The sequence below is a fragment of the Agelaius phoeniceus genome, chromosome Z (assembly GCF_051311805.1).
Source record: "Agelaius phoeniceus isolate bAgePho1 chromosome Z, bAgePho1.hap1, whole genome shotgun sequence".
NCBI lineage: Eukaryota > Metazoa > Chordata > Aves > Passeriformes > Icteridae > Agelaius > Agelaius phoeniceus.
In genome coordinates, this window is record NC_135303.1 from 58,344,518 (window position 1) to 58,361,825 (window position 17,308).

The window sequence follows — 17,308 nt, forward strand, 5'->3', positions numbered from 1 at the left end:
TTGCCTGGAAGTAGCTTTAGAATTCTATATTTTGCTTTAGACTTTGAAACAATCATTGCTTCTACCCAAGTTGTGATGTTCAACTAAAGCTGGACCCAAGTCTCTGTGAGTGTATAAATCTCATGAAACATATAGAAAATGCAGTTATACAGCAAATTATGCTGTAAAGAAGAATTCCTCTTAATGCTTGTATTTAAAACTAATTTGAAGTTTCCTTTAGTTCAGCCTTATTAAGCAAAATCTTAGTAATTTGACTTTTTGCACTGGTTTCTAATTCTCTCAAAAAGTGTTTACAGTATTTGAAAACTATATTAATTACCAAAATTGTCTTCCCTATTAACTTTTTTATTTGATGAAGTACAGTTATTTTTCAGCCACTACTGAGACATGCCTGGGAGATCTCTGTCCAGTTAGAAATTTTAAAAAATTATGATAAAGAAGAGTATGGGAAGTTGAACCATGTGTGATGGCTAAATCCGTCAAATTATATATATTTATATGTCCTCAAAATGGCCACAACAAACTCTGGTTAAAGTATGTGTTTTCAAATAGCCATGTAAAATCTGTAAACCTCAATTTCCTTGGAAAAAGGCAGGCTTACAGACACACTGTACTTATCTCCTGGCCTGCTAATCAGGGTACGCTTGCACTTCATGGTGCAAAAACAGGGAGGTTGCATTACTGCAGCACAGTGCCCAAACTCATTAGCACTAACAGCAGGGCTAATTAACTCAGATGCAGAACCACACAGCTATGGATGTTCTGCTTTTGGATTTAGCATTGACCTTAGTATTTGCAGGGTACCAATTTATTCCTTTAAAATGCCTGTGAAAGCTCCACGTAAATGTAATTGAATTGATAAAGAAAGAAAAGACTCTGCAGTTGCAACACTTATACTTTTTCATTCAGTAAGGTAAAAACTACATCTGTTGTTATTTAGTGTGTTTATAGAGTATTATATAGCACAGTACATTCATATTAGAGATTTGATGTTACCTGTAAGACTTGAATCACAAAGGGTTGTGCATCAGTTGTTATCATTTACTATTTTGTGAGGTACATTACATTTCAAGGGATTTCATTAGTACTTTATTAAAGATGAAAATACCCATGAATCTATCTGTCAAAATAAGGCTGGAAGGAGAATATATGTTTCTGTTTCATCTAAGAAAACAGTTTTTTTTTCTCTTTAGCTGGTATGTGTATACACGTTCACACACATGCAAAACCTCTGGGAGGTTTCAAGACCAGGCTGGATGGGGATTTGAACAATCTGGTCCAGTAGAAGGTGAATCTGTCCATGGCAGGGAGGTTGAAACTAGGTTATCTTTCAAGGCCCTTTCAGCCCAAACAATTCTATGATTCTATGAAAATTCATGAGCACATCTCCAGGAACAAACTTACTTAAATGCAGACCGATGTTCATATCAAAAATTTCTTTTGATTCAAGGCTTTTTTAAGCAAAAATTTTTTTCTAAATTGCTGATATTCCACATTTTTTTGTTTGTGTAATCTGTCATAACAGTCACAGAGTGCAATTGTAAGTCACCACAAAATGAAGTAACAAAATGCCATCTAAGGTGAGGTTTCAGAAATGTGTAGGTGACTTACATTTAGGATTCATAATTATTTCTAGTGCAATGTCTCAGTAGATGGGGGTAGATGTCATTCACATACCTGCAGGTCAGAGATCACTACATTTCTGCCAGCAGCATTTGCTATTCAAATAGCTCAGTGCCTACTGATTTTAGTGCTTACTGCTTAGCTCAAGGTTTATTGATGATCTCTCACCTTCCCTTTCTCAACCTCTGCACTTTTCCTCTCTGTCATGTCTTAATTCCTTTAATTTACCACGCTGGAATTCTACCAATGCATCTGAAAACTCAGTCTTCATTTACTTGTTCCTATTTTGTGCCATAGTCTACACTTATGAATGACCACTGAATGATCAGTGTGATCATTCTATTTTCATAGTTTCACTGTAATGCACACGAATACTATAAGTTGTTCTATGCTAGGACTTGCAATGAATCCTTACTTATATTCAGGCCGAAATACTTTTAAACTTTTAGTGATTTTCTAGAATAGTGTAGAATAATAATCATGAAGTACACATTCAGAGTATTATACATCTGAAATATAAGGATCCATTTGATTACTGTGGAAATACAGAAAAGACTAATAATTTGCAGAATGGCTAAAATGCATGTCAGAAGACAGAACTTCATCTCCCTAAAATTCCTTTTGCTAACCTGATTTACACTATCAGTGATCCCTAATTTCTCTTTTTTTGCTCAGCAGATGTCTATAATTTAAGATAACAAGTTAAGAATTCATCCTCAAATGTATGAATGTAACCACTTCACCTATAAAATGCAACCCATACAACTATTTTTAAACTGTATGTCATATTTCTAAAACTAGGAACATTAACAATTTATAAAAAAGTTCATTTTGCTTTTAGGTGTCTATTGAAAAAGTTCTATTTTACCTCCTCTCCCCCTCCATCCACCTTATTTCAAACCAATTTTCAGTACTTCAAGTGGAAAATTCCTGATCTGAGTATATAAAGGAAATATAATTTTTCATTGTAGACAAATAAAAAAAATTGGAATCCTTGAGTAGAGATCAAGCAAAGGAAGCTCATTCCAGGAAAGTCAGGGAAAAAAAACCTACAAAAACTAAAAACCCAACCAAAAAAACTACCCCTCACCAATACTTAGGATAAAAGATGCAAATCAGTACAGTTCAGTTTTTACAGCAACAGCCTATGTATGGATAAATAACTTGGCCTTACAAAAGTTAGCCACAGAGATCCCATTAACTTTGATGGGACAATTTCTTTTTTTTAATTTGTAAACTCACTGTACAAAGAGTAAAAACTTAATCCTTCCCATATTTCTGAAAGCAAAACAAACAGGTCTTCTACTTGTTTTGTACCTGGGGAACTACAGAATGAATAAAAGCATATCTACCTGTCACAGGATCTAGGAGCAAATTAGCTCCTGGGTAGTTGCCTGCCAGGGAATTAACTTGATCTCTGAAAACAGGGACCACATGCCTGTGCTGATACAGCACTTGTTCTTCTTGTTGTGAAGGTCTGGGCTGTTGTGACGCAGCAATGTGGCTAATGGTTGTATGTTACTGCTTCTGAATTAGTTGAAGGATAGCTATTGTGTCAAAAAATGTTCTATTGATTTTGTTTTAAACCTGCTTCCTGACAATTTAACAAGCACACTCAGTATTGCATATGTTTGGATGTGATGGGCTGACCTTGGCTGAGCCACCAGGTTCCCATCAGACCACTCTATCACTCCACTACTTCAAAAGGACAGAGGGGGAAAATTCAATTAAAATATAATGTGTTAAAATAATGACAAGAAGATCACTTAATATTGTCATGGGCAAAACATGTTTCACTTGGAGAAATGAATTTATTACACATCAATTGTAAAAGAGAAGCATGGTGAGAAATAAGAACAAAACCAGAAACATCTAACCCTCACCCCTCCCTTCTTCTGGTGCTCAACTCAGTCCTATCTCTCCCTAGTTCCAGGTCACAGAGGGAGATGGAAATTGTAGTTGCAGTCAGTTCAAAGCTCTTCATCTCTGCCTTTCCTTTTTCCTCATCCTTTTTACTGCTTTGGTGTAGGGTGCCACCCATGGGATACAGCTTTCATTAAATTAACATCAGTCCGTGCTACTGGTTCTGCCAGAAAACCTGCACCTGTATGTACTTCTCTCCATGGGGTGCAGGTCCTGTTGGGTGCCTGCTCCTGTGTGGGCACTTCACAGGCTGCAGCTTCCTGCAGGGCATATCTGCCTGGTCCACCATGGGAGCATGGTTGATATTGTTGGTTGCAGGTTGATACTGATGTCTGTGTCACTATGGACCTCAGTGACTGCAGGGACACAGCTGTCTCACTACAGTCTGCATGATGGCTTTAGAATTCAACCCCTGAAGTGCCTCCTCCTGCTCCTTGTCCCTGACCTTGGTGTCTGCAGAGTTGCTTCTGTCATTTTTTCATCCCTGTCTTAGAGCTGCTGCACTGTATTTTTTATTCTTAAATATTTTGTCACAGAGAAATATCTGATGTCATTGATTGTTTCAGCTTTGGCCTGTAGTGGGTCCAGCTTATAGCTGGCTGGAACTGGCTCTGTCTGAGTGAGATGTGGGCAGCTTCTGGTGTCTTCTTATAGAAGTCCTCTTACAGCAACCCCCACTAGCAAAAATCTTGCCACGTAGTTTCAATACTCAGAAAAAAATTGATAATTTCTTACTCAGTATCTCTTTATGTTGATGATTTTACAGTCCTCAGAACATTTCTATCTGCTGACTTTTCTCCAAGAACCAAAAGGTCCCTGGCTATTTAATTTCTCTTTGAAGGGAGCCTATTTCTCATTTGAAGATTGTTTTCACTATTTTCTGTATTTTCCTAGTTCTTCTGCTTTCTGGTTTAGTTGAAATTACCTCAACCATATGTTGTATTTTAAATGTGAATTTGTACAGTAGCAGAGTGACAGTGATTTCTAATTTAGTCTCAGTTCTCTGCTGCTTCCTATTAATTTGTATGGCATTTCAGGTGTTTTAAATCTTGAATTGACCATTGAGAAAACTGTTTGATATTACTCTTTCCTGGCAAGTAGTATAACAGTGTCTTTAAGGCTTTTTTTGCCTCTGTAAATTGCTTTATATTGGCATAGACTTTATCTTGACAAATAATTTCAATATATTCATTCAACATTGTAAGATCTTTCTGGAACTCGTCACAGTCAATTTTGAGTTGGTTTATATTATTTATGAGCAAATTTCATAACTTATCACAGATCTTTCCTGCATTAGTTTTGAATACAGTTAATTTAGCTGAGACAGAGTTCATTTGCTCACAGCAACCCTCACAGTGCCTTGCATTGGTGGGTAGAAAGGTATTGGTAATGCAGCAGTGTTTTGGCTCCTGCTGAGCAACACTGGCACAACATCAGCCATGTCTCTTCCAACATTTCCCCCCATCAATAGGCTCAGGGTAGGCAAGGTCTTGGGGAAGAACACAGATGAGGACAGCTAACCCAAATTAACTGAAGGGATAACACAGTTATCCCTTCAGAAAAGATACCTTTTTCAGATATAAAAGCTAAGAAAAGAAGGAGGAAAGGGGGGCATTTACTATTTACAACATTTACTTTCCATAGCAACAACTATACAAGCTGGACCCCTGCTTCCAAGAAATTGGCCAGATACCACTTGCTGATACAATAATAAAACATTTGGGTTTTTTTTCCTTGGCATGTCCAAATGCAACCTTTTGTTATTGATTTAGTAAGCTGCCTTGTCTCAACCTACAAGTTACTTTCTGTGTTATTTTCTGTCCTTTCAGCTGACAAAAGGGGTGATAGGGTGGCCAAGGTCAACCCACCACAGTATTGCAAGTTCCTGCAAGTACCATTCTTCTACTGTAATAATCTAGGTTATCAAATTATTTACTACACCAACCAATTGTACTCTGCTCACTGCAGAGGTTAAAAATAAAAGGATGTAGTTGTCTTTAATTTTCATAGATTCTTTGCTAAAGATTGGTGTTACACTTCGATTACTTTCTGTTCTTTTGGAATAGACATTAATGATAGGGGTGGGTTCCACAGGATAGCAATTTAGGATTTTAATACCTCTGGAACACTTAAGGGAAAATGCTATCTCATTATTTCTATTTGTTACTGTTACAAGTTTAGGTTAAATTCTGTCATACTGAACTTATCCCTTGTCTTCTGTGAAGAATAGATTAGTTGGGAAACTTCTGAAAACAGCATTATAGTGGGGACTGAGACACACAAATCTGATTTGGTTTTTCTGCTATGTATCAATACTCTTTAATATTCTATCTACATCTTAATGTATTTGTCTTATATATGTGGAAGGTTTTTGAAAATACTGCTTTTTTTTTTTTTTTTTTTTTTTTACCTTTCATGGTTTAAGCAAGCTAATGGTCAGAATAATTTTCAGCTTTCTGATGGTGGTTTAACATTTTTTCTACTAGACTTTTCTGGCAGAAAGAGAAGCCAATTCCCAACTTTTCTTTGTTGGGAATTGGCTTCTTTTTCTTAAAGGATGCCTCTGCATCCGGTAGTCCCCTTTTCCCCACTGCTTAACTTATGCCAACCTTTCTTCATGGTCCACTTAAGGACTTAATTGGTCTCTTTGGAGTTCAGTAAAACTTTTCCTACACATGGGGAAATTACTAACCAAACTTGAGAAGAAGATGATTCAAAGTTGTGTAAAAAAGTTGCTGAAAGGATATATCTCACGGTGAAAAGAGTAGCTCCTCAAGAATTAGCCTTAATACTTAGACCATTGCATATTTTAACAACAAGAAGAAAGGCAATGTAAGCTGCCTTATAGAGAGAGTTAGAAGACTTGTCTGTCATATCATGACAAATTCTTCACTATTTACATAACACTACTCCTTATTAGGTATTTAGTGTTCACTGGTCAGGGAATAGCTAATAGCTGTCAACTGTTTTCAAAGTTTAACTTACCACTCTTCTATGGGAATAAGCTGTCTCAATAAAATAATTTTACTGTGAGAAAGTAATCATGGTGATTAATCATATGGAAATGACCACAGAGAAAATTTTTATAAAGTGTCTATAATAATATAAATTCTTATCCCTGCTCACTGTACAGTAACTTTGTTGGGTAAACAAATGTCAAGATTATTGTTTATTTAGACTTGTGTTTTAGCTGAGGCTAAGGCACTGTTATAGTTTCAGGTATTAACATCTAGCCTATGGTATATTTAACCTAAGACAAACTGTTAGGTTCTTAAATTGGCCTGATTCTACAGGGCTCAATGTTACACCTGCATAGCAGCTGTAACACACTGGAGCTCTACCACTGGGGCACAAAGCTCTGCTTATACCGAGTGATCCAGAGAACCAAAAAAGATCTGTATTCTGAATTGCTTCCTGAGTAGCTTCTCTCTGCACTGGCTTTTGATAGTCTCTTTTCTGTGAGGGCTAAGGAGAAGCAGAGCTTCATCTCCTCCTCTATTGCCATGGAGCATATACATAAACATGAGCTTTCTGAAGTCCAAAACACATACCAAAGCATTGGCTTTTGTTTAAGCATTTTGATTGAGGGGCAAGTCGATAAACTATATCCCCCTTACTTCATAAATCATAAAAAATTTCCTAGTCACTACAGAAGAATCATATCAACATCAGCAGCCAGTTATCCACTGCAGCTCATTTTTGGTTTACATAAGGCCTACAAATTATTTCTGCCACAGTCATCTTTGGTTCCCAAGCTATAAAAGCATAATGCAAATACTTACCATTAGGGAGGTGAAGCTATTGATCATTCTGAGACTTTCACATGCTACAAAGTTAGTGGCCATTTAGATGCTTAAATGGAAAAGAGAAAGATGGAATGTCATGCACCACACACATTGCATTTTGTATAAAATGACGTACAGAGGTAAACCTGATTTAATGCATGCAATCATTGTTACACTGTTTGCACTTTAGATGGCTGTGTATATGCAATCTGATAGATACTTTCACAGAAACTTTGAGCCTTATAATATCAAGGCAATCCTTGAGGTTTCCCATACCATAGTAAATTAAGTGTGTGTACCCTCTTAAAAAAAATTCCAGAGATTTGCATTTCTATAAAACAATTATACATGAGCATTTTCATTTTAATTTTCATGAATGTGATAGTAATAAGGTCAGAACATGACCCTGTACCTGGGTCATCCATAGTAATTGTAAAAGACATGAAAGCAGGAAAATATGTTTCAGAAACATATGTTTCCAACTACACAAAGCACTTTATAAGTTCTTTTGTAGCAATTAAGACCTCAAGTAAGGTAGTGGAAAAATAATTTAAATTATAGAAATGTGCTTTTATGTCTGTTTTGGGCTGATTTAATTGAAATATTTTTAGCTTCATAGAATTTCAGACATACGAAGCTTTGATGCTGAAGATCAACTATGGAGAGGAAAAACTAAAGCTCTTTGTAAACTCTTTATATCAGTTAGGTCATCTGTTTATCTTTTCTGTTCAAACATCTGGGTTTGTAAAACAGCTGGCCAGTATTGGAAATGAAAGTTCAACAGTAAAACAACAGCCCTTCCAAGTTAGCAGCATTAGAGGAAGGAATGCATCAGGGTGATCCACACCATCAAATTGATTTATTAGTACAGATGGTAAGAAAGACTAGCCAAAGCCCTGAATTCAAGTTGACTGTTTATTTATGTCACTGCTAGACCCTCAGCTATTTCAGGAAACCAACTAAAGAATGTCTGCAAAAATTCTTTAATAACTTCTCTGAAGATAAACTTTAAGGACAGTCATAAAAATAGGGAGCAAAAATCCAAAATAATACAAAAAATTAACCTACCACAATATGGTGTCCCAAGAAATTTCCCTACTCTGTACTTTTTTTTTTTTTTTTTTTTTTTTTTTTTTTTTTTTTTTTTTGGTGCTGTTGATATTGTCCTTGGGGTTTTTTCGTGATATTGAGCATCTAGAACTAAACATTCAGGATCCTTCAATAAAAATATTGAAGCCTTTTACTGTATTCCGTAGGTTGTTCTACACTTCCTGTATATACAGAAATAGCTCTAATGGCTTCAATAAGAGTACACACAAATATTTACAATGTAATCATGGCCCCAAAAATAATTTTATAGGGAGTTGCCACAAATTAAAAAAAAAAAATGCAAAGGAAGCAAATCACAAAGTATTTCCATGTACTGAAAAAGGCTACAATTACCAAAAGTATGAACTATACGGTTATTAACACTACAGTTGCTTATTCCCAAATTTTGAAATTATACCAAGAACTTTTTAACATTTTAAAGTTTTATGCAGTTTAATGTTTATTTATTTTTCATAGATATATGAATTTATCTTAATGATGTTCTTATTCTACTTAAGTAAGAGTAAAGACCAATTTGACTTAGTTGCTTAGAATGATTTCTGATTTATTGCTGAATGTGTGAATTTAAATATCCTTTCCTTTTCCATTTTAAATTTTAGTGACTGATAAATTTTGATGCCATGGCCCTCATTCATCTACAAAAAAGTTCATTTCATATTTTAAGATATTTTCAATAATGCATAGAGCAAGACTTCAGCAAGGGTTCTGAATATGTATCTAGCTTTAATAAGTCTATAACTTACAGGTAGTTCCCATAGGTCCCATTGATTGTGTCCTACATACCTGTTTAATTACTTGGTAAATCAGAACTTCGTTAAATCCTAGGCTTCTGGCAAAAGAATATGGCAAAATCAAATTATGATATTTAGCCATTTCTTCTTGCAGAAAGTTAACTGTCAAAATGGGGAACAGAAATAATGGTTTTACTAAAAAATAGGACTAAATTTTTATAAAACCCCTTTATTATTGATTGTAAAGAAAGCCTGTTATTTTTCATCATTAAAATAATGCCATCTATTTTTTGAGATCTAGGGTGGTGAGCAAACCTGCCCATATCTGAAAATCTCTGGTGTGAAATGATAATATAACTGTTGCCTAAACAATAAGCAGCAGGAAGAATCACAGAACTACAGAATTGTAGGAAGGGCCCTTTGGAAGGGCAGGTTATACACAGACGTGTCCGGGTGGGTTTTGAATGTCTCCAGAGATGAAAATATTTGTCCACTGGGCACCATTCAAAAGAGTCTGGCACCATGCTCCTGACACCCACCTTTGAGATATTTCTGTCTATTAGTGAGATCCCCTCTCAGTCTTCTCCAGACCAAACATTCCCAGCTCCCAGAGTGTCTCCTCATGAGAGAGGAGCTCCAGACCCCTGATCATCCTTGTGGCTCTCCACTGGACCCTCTCCAGTAGCTCCTTGTCTCCCTTGTGCTGAGGAGCCCAGAACTGGACACAGCACTCCAGGAATGGCCTCACCAGGGCTGAGTAGAGGGGGAGGATCACCTCCCTGACCTGCTGGCCACACTCTTGCCAGTGCACCCCAGGATGACATTGGCCCTCCTGGCCACAGGGGCACTGGTGGCTCATGGACAGCTTGTGATGCACCAGGAGTCCCAGGTCCTTTTCCACAGAGCTGCTCTGTAGGAGGTCAGACCCAGCCTGTGCTGGCACTTGGGGCTGCTCCTCCCCAGGTGCAGGACCTGGAACTGACACTCACCCTTGCTGAATCTCACCAGATTTCTCTCTTCTCAACTGCACACATTATCGAGGTTAATGGCAGCACAGTCTTTGTGTTTCAGTCTCAGCTAAATTCACCCCATTACTACACAGAAACACTATAATCTCATGCCACTTTACATCAACATACATCTAAATGGCAAGAAAGTCAATCAAAACTTTAGTTCTTTCCTGCCAAGAGAAGACTATGATTACTAGATTTTTTCCCCCTTGTAAGGCTCATTGCTTTTCAAATAGGCCAGGTATGAGGCTCTGTGTAATGAGCATCAAGATTGCACATACACCAGCTTTTCAGCTAAGTCCCTGATGCTTGCTGCAGGGGAAAATTTCAAGTCAAAATATTTAGCCAAACAGTAGCATCCAAAATAGAACTACATATTGGCTTGACAGCTGTAGTGTTATAGCCATTCATTCTCTTCTGGTTACCTCCTGTTATCAGAGACCATTGGTGCAGTATATTTTGACATCCTTCCCACACTCCGATTTTTTTACATTTAGATAAAATCAGACAAAAGAACCAAGTTTTGAAATGTGGTTTGATTTTACTGTGATACAAAGAACAAGGTTTATACATAGCTGTTATATGGTTTGTTGAGGGATCCCTTCCTTTTATCTTAAAAGTGAAGGTTTCAGTATTTTCTTTTTGTAATCCTATTCTTATTGGGAGATGAGGGAAAGGGAAAGTGTTCAATTTGGCATTTTAAATATAGACATTACCTGTCCTCTCTCTGGATTGTATTCTTTGGCCTTTTGGGGATTTTGGAAAATTCTGAGGTTGGAACAATCTGCATTTTGGTCACAGGGTTGGTAAAGATACCTAGTTTCTGCCTTCACTAAACTTATTTAATTTTGCTTTCACCATTAGAAAGATAAATTTAAAAAAATCAAACAAAACAAAAAAGCCCCACCAACCATAAAAGTGCAGTAATTTTTGGAAAAAATGTTGCCATTTTCAAGTATTATAAATAGTGTTGTCATGTAGAAGAGGCAGCAAAACCATTTATTGCAGCATACTGGGGGAGCAAGCAGTGTGAGCTGTTTTTTTCTTGATAATAAAGCCAGCAGAATGCATCTAATCCCAGAGATATGTTCTCACATACATCTCTGTCTTTATATTCTCTATGCAGTGTTGAACCATGAACATATATTCATTAGAAATTAATGAAAAATATAATTCATTATGTTTGAAGTAATAGATGAAGGACAGTTTACTTTCAGTTAACTTAAGTAAATTGAAAGAGAATGTTTAGTTCCTGTAAGTAGTCTGACAAAAAGAATTTAGCCCTAGGTTAAAGGTAACAAGAAAATAAAAGGTGAAAATGCTGTATGTTGTCTAATTGCATGGTTTGTTTCAAAATTCTGTTTTGGTGCCCTCAATAAACACATCACTAACAAAAACCATTAAATTAAGTGTATCCTATTTCTGACATTGTGAGAGACTTCAAAAGCAATCAGGGAGAATAGCATTGCCCTAACATACTCAATTTTCTTCTGTGCTTGATTTACTTCAAAACCCAAAATTACACAATTATGTTGGTGAGGAGAACCTTCAGAATTTACCAGCAAAGATGATCAGATATGCTGCTTGGGAAAATATTGAATATACTCTTTTGTTAGTGACATCCTTATTAATATGTTTCTTTATATCTAATGCAAAAAATATATTTTACCACCATTTACTTAAAACAATTTTTTTTATTAGACAGGTAATTTTACAGGTAATATTTGACCACATTCTCTTAGTAGGAGAAGGGACTGTAGATATTTACTGCAGGAAAATTATTTAACAATTTCAGCCAAACAAATTAAAAAAAAAGAAAGGTAAATGTGAATTTTTATATGTCAAATGATTCCATTAATTGAAAATTCTTCAGACATAGCTATGTTAATAGAATCAATTATCCTAAGTACTTTAGGAAAAAAAATAAAGATGCTTCCCCATCTGGAGAGGTATAAATATCTAAATGTACTGAGTCTCCAATTGTGTTCTCTCATTCTGTGGATGTAATGAAACAAACAAAAGAAACAAATGAGGACCCCAGAAGTGGGCACAGTACTCCAGATGTGGCCTGACTACATCTGAGTAGAGGGGCAGGATCACCCCCCTCACCCTGCTGGCAATGTTTTTCCCAATGCACCCCAGGACAGCACTGGCTGTCTTGGCCACCAGGGCACACTGCTGGCTCATGGACAGCTTGCTGTTCACCAGGCCCCTCATGTCCTTCTCCTCAGAGCTGCTTTCCAGCGGGGCAGCTCCCATACTGTGTCTGTATATATGGTGTAAATATATATATATTTTGTAAAGTGTCTGTCTGCTTTACTATGGAACAGTCATAAGCCTTCTTCTTTCTCTTTGCCTTTGTGATGAATGACACTTCTTTCTTTTCTCAAGTCCTTTAATCAGCAGTAATTGGGACAATTTTTTTGCCCTTTTCTTTCTCTTTTCTTTTTCACCACTTTCACACCAAAATTTTTCTTTTACTAAATCGCAAGAGATCACCCTTTCTGAATTCTGGATATCTATAACTTCATCTTTTTTCCTTGATTTTCCTTTGTATTTGATACAATAACTTCTTGCCTGAACTGCTTTCTGCACTATTATCCCAAGTTATATTTTTGTGTTTTGCATATCACTCTTTCAAATGAATGTCTATACCTCCTTCTCTAAACTTAATTTAATTCAGAACTCTGAAGTAGTGCAAAGCCATTTTGTTTGGCTCAATCCTTGAACATCACAGTATTATTTAGTGAATTTTTTTTTGGTCCCCCTTTCTCCTCTCTTGGTGATACTATTTGCATAGTTTTTGCTAAAGAGCTAGAAGCTAAGAATGCCAAACCAGAAAACTATTACTGAATTTCTATAATGTTTATGCTTTTTCCATGGCCTCTACTATAAGTTATTCTTCTAAATGATCCATCAGAAAGGATGGTTGAAATCCAGTTTGAAACCAAATACCCAAGAAAATCCACAACAAACAGAAATTTCCTTAGAAAATCAGGGAAAATAGCATCTGTTTTTAAATTGACTACATGCCTAGCTGGATGTAGATTCTAGTCAAATATTGTTGTTGTCATCCTTGTATTTTGTCTCCTTTCAAACAAGGCTTTTAAAAACTGAAAACAATATGTTCAAGAACAGTGAGATAAAGTTTGTAGCTGTAAGTATGAAAGCAAAAACTAGTCTCTTTTCTGTAAATTATCTGGCATATGCCTCTTATCAGGCCTTTGAAATGTTTGGTGTAAAATATAATGCTTAAAGACAGGACTAAAAAAGAAACTTTAGCTCTATTTCTGTTTTATCTTCTGCTAAATATTTCTCTTTAATTTTGGATAGGGTTTTTTTGTTTTCTTTTGGGTTTTTGGGGGGTTGTTTTGCTGTGGTTTTTTTGGGGTTTTTTTTGGGGGGGGGGGGGTTTTGTGGTGCACATCCTTCACCTGTATCCAGAGACTCACTTAAAACACCCAAGCAACAAAAGGTACTGACAAATTTTGGAATATATGTTTTGGATTTCTAGCTCTTTCAGCTAGTGTCCTTCCCAATTGGAGCATGGCATAAAGGTTGTTAGAGACAGAATATTAGAATGCCCTTTTTGGTTATTATTTTACCTTTTTAAAATTATTTTTTTCTAGGATTTGGAATTGTTATTATATTAATTAAATAAATAAAAATTAAAATACTGATTAGAATTATATTAAACTGTTTGCACCATAGCACTTTGTCCTGTTGGAAAGGGCTACTCACTTAAATATAAAATATTTCTGAAAAACTTAATAATTAAATCGTAATAATTCTACTGACTTGCTTATCAGATTTAGACAGAAGGTACTAATGTTTTTAAAATCCATGATTATTTGATCCACTGGTCTTCCTTATTCCAGATATTTCAAGAGTTTCATAGGAAAATTCTAAGAACCTAGCACCACACCACTTTGTAGATAAAATACTGCTTACTTCAAGAGGTAAAGGATATGAAAGAAAGAAAAAGTGTTCCTGCAGTTTATGTGTTCTCTGACACAATTTCATTACTATGGACAAGTTGTGTACCTCCTTACTACAAACCCTAGCTTTAAAAAGTTCATGTTGAGGCCATCATGCCAAATGTACCTGATTTACAGCCATGCTTATTAAAATCTGTAATAAAAATTCCATACAAGAAAAAATATATGAAGTTATTGCAAAGGGAATATTTGTTACCTTGGTAGCAAATAAAATCTGTATTACTATTGTGTATTTTATTTTCATTGAAGAATTGAATCCTTTTCAATTATTGTGTGGGATGGGAAAGTAGTAAACAAGGTTGTAAATCTCTGGAATTTGTTTCATGGTAATAGTACATTAAGCAGGCAACTGGTATTCTCCATGCATTGAAGTAGAACTACTATGACTCACTACTTTATAATTATGTGAGGATTATTAACACAACAGGAGAAGTAAATTGGCTACTCAGCACGAGTATCACTCTGTGTCTTAGCTAATTGCATATATCCTAGGTTAGCCGAGCTAGGCGGATCTCCCATTGTGCTCGGAATTGAGAGATATACATAAAAATTGTAGTAATTTACAAGGTAAAATTGATGTTGAAAATTATAGAGGTTCTCAAAGGATTATTTAAATTGTTTGATATTTTTAATATATTTTTGTGTGATAGTTTGTTCAAAAAGCATCATAGCAAGTAAAATTAAAAAAGCCCCAAACAAACAACAAAACAAACCCACCAAAACACACAAAAATAAAACACAACACTCTATAGGATCTAATTGAAATTTTAGGTCTTATCCTCTTATGTATGTTAGATGGCAAATGAGTTTGTGAAGTTGAATGAAAATGCAAACCAGTACTGAAATATTAATATATCTATATCTCCTCTGGCTAGCTGCTAAAATCTTACATAGTCACAATGAGCTGATAGCTTTCAAACCAAATACACTTTTTAGAGGATGTGTGTGCATGTGTATATTAAATAAATACAAAAATGTGTTCTGGTAAGGATATTTATATTGCTTGCTGTAGTTTTAGGGAAGTAATGATATTGTGAAAAACATTTCACAAATTAGAAACATGCAAGTGATAGAAAAGCACTAATATTTAAAGACAGAAGCTTCAAAATGGTGTGAACTCCTTCTCTGGTCCTGGAAACACCAATGTGTAAAAAAAATCATTTGTTGAGTAGTCTTTAAAATAGCTTCCAGGAATAATGTACACATGTGCATAAAAATATGATCTATGTAGAGACTTACCTGTGGAAACAGAAGTTGTCCTGCTGGTTTTAATGACTTCATCTACAAATGATCAATTTAAGGATCAGCGTGGCTGTGAATGTAGAGATAATATGAATTAATATTGATATTATGATATGAATAATTTTTCTGGCACATAGTTTTGCCTATATCCTGAAAAGAGCTCACCTGAAGGGCTATATATGTAAAAGAGTCTTTTAAGAGCAAGTGTCTTTAATCTATCTCAGTTCTAATCACAACTGGAAATAGTTCTAATGTTCCTTGGCTAACTAAATTTAGTATAATAAACATATAATGAAAAGTAAATAAAAGCAAATATTTCATGTATGTGCACTGGTATACATTTTCACTTTCATTCTTTTAGTAGCAAAAAATAAAATCTCAAACACCCTGCTTGTAAAACTTCATCAGTGGTCTATATACACAGCCAAATCCAGAGCATTTCCATCTGCAGCATCAAAGAAGACAGGAAAATATCACAAATACATAGCTACGTAAAATAATACTAAAATAAATACTAAAATACTAAAATAATAATTTTGTTTACTCTCCATTTTATGCAGTTTCTTTTTCCATTATTTTCCATGGCAGTGTTTAAGAGTGGAACTTCTATAGGGAGTAGGGGTAAATTCTGGCGGACGGTCATCATCCTCCTAGTTCTGGTGTAGGGGCCAGGCTTGAGTGGAAGAAAGCCCAGAAGAAGCCTAGAAAGAAGAAGGCTTCTGATGTGAAGCATTGAATTAAAAGCGTTGTCAACCTAGAAGCGTTGAATTAAAACACCTAACATTTTATATGAAAACAGAAAAATATAATTTTATTCAGGAAAACTGTCATATGTGAAGAATAAAATACATTTGTCAAAACCTGTTTTGAGGAACCTTAGCTGTGCTATTTTGTGTAGGATTTAGTTGACTTTCCTCAGAGCAGACCACAAGGTGTGTGTTCTATATTTGCTGTTAACTCAGGGGTACTTTAATCATAGCAGAGAGGAGCTTGTCCAGCATCAAGGCATTTTCTGCTCCTCACGCTGCCCTGCCAGTACGTGGGCTGGAGGTGCACAAGAAATGGGGAGGGACTACAGCTGAGACAGATGATTAGTGTTTAGGCTCACCGTGGCCATGCTGTCTGGCATTCTGCTTGGCACTAAAACCGAGCGAAAGGAGTAATGGGCGACGTTTGGGATGGCATTTGTGTCTCTCCAAGTAACCATTGGGTCTGATGGAGACCTGCTTTCCCAGACGCGGCTGAATACCCGCTGGGACAGGCTGTACGTACATCCGTGCGGAACTCTGCGCTGTGTGTGCGGGCAGGGCAGGGCAGGGCAGGGCAGGGCAGGCAGGGCCCGGCCCTGCTGAGCGAGGCCCTGCCCTGCCCGCACAGCCCAGCCCCGGGGCTCTGTCCCGGCCCCGCGGTGCCGCCAGGCCCGGGCCCGCCGGAGGCCGTGCCCACACCCAGCCTGGAGCCCCGGGCTGGCCCTGCAGTGGCCGAGTGACCGCAGGTCCCACCTGGGGGAAGGGCCCAGGACGGCCAAAGGGCCATTTAAACCAAAGGGTATTTAAACCAAAAGGTATTTAAACCAAAGGGTATTTAAACCAAAGCCTGCGGTAAGCACATGTCCTGACCCTACCTCCTCTTGGAGATTCTATCAGCTGAACAACACTGGAACCAGCGCTGGTTGTTATATCTGTTCTTTTCTACATCTTTTCTGTCTTTTCCCCTTTATTCTTTTTCTAATTCCCCCTTGTCCAATTTTTTTAGTAACTTAAGATCAGATGGCTTAGAGTTTGCTGATTGAATGGGCTAAATTAATGCTTTGAGAAGTATTTTTTGTTGATTGAATGCTGCTCTACAGTTTTGCTTAAGTTCTCCGATTTTCCGCAGTTGCCTGT

The 17,308-nt window shown here is 36.5% G+C and overlaps 1 long non-coding RNA gene across 1 annotated transcript in view; it reads right to left on the reverse strand.

Annotated features, from left to right (window-relative positions):
- LOC143692197 (uncharacterized) overlaps nt 1–17,308 on the reverse strand; it is a 248,540-nt gene that overhangs the window by 25,850 nt on the left and 205,382 nt on the right. The window contains exons 4-6 of the long non-coding RNA XR_013180061.1: nt 15,967–16,123; nt 15,420–15,492; nt 7,329–7,398 (exon numbers count right to left, since the gene is read on the reverse strand). This is a non-coding gene — a long non-coding RNA (uncharacterized LOC143692197). The remainder of the gene's footprint in view (nt 1–7,328; nt 7,399–15,419; nt 15,493–15,966; nt 16,124–17,308) is intronic.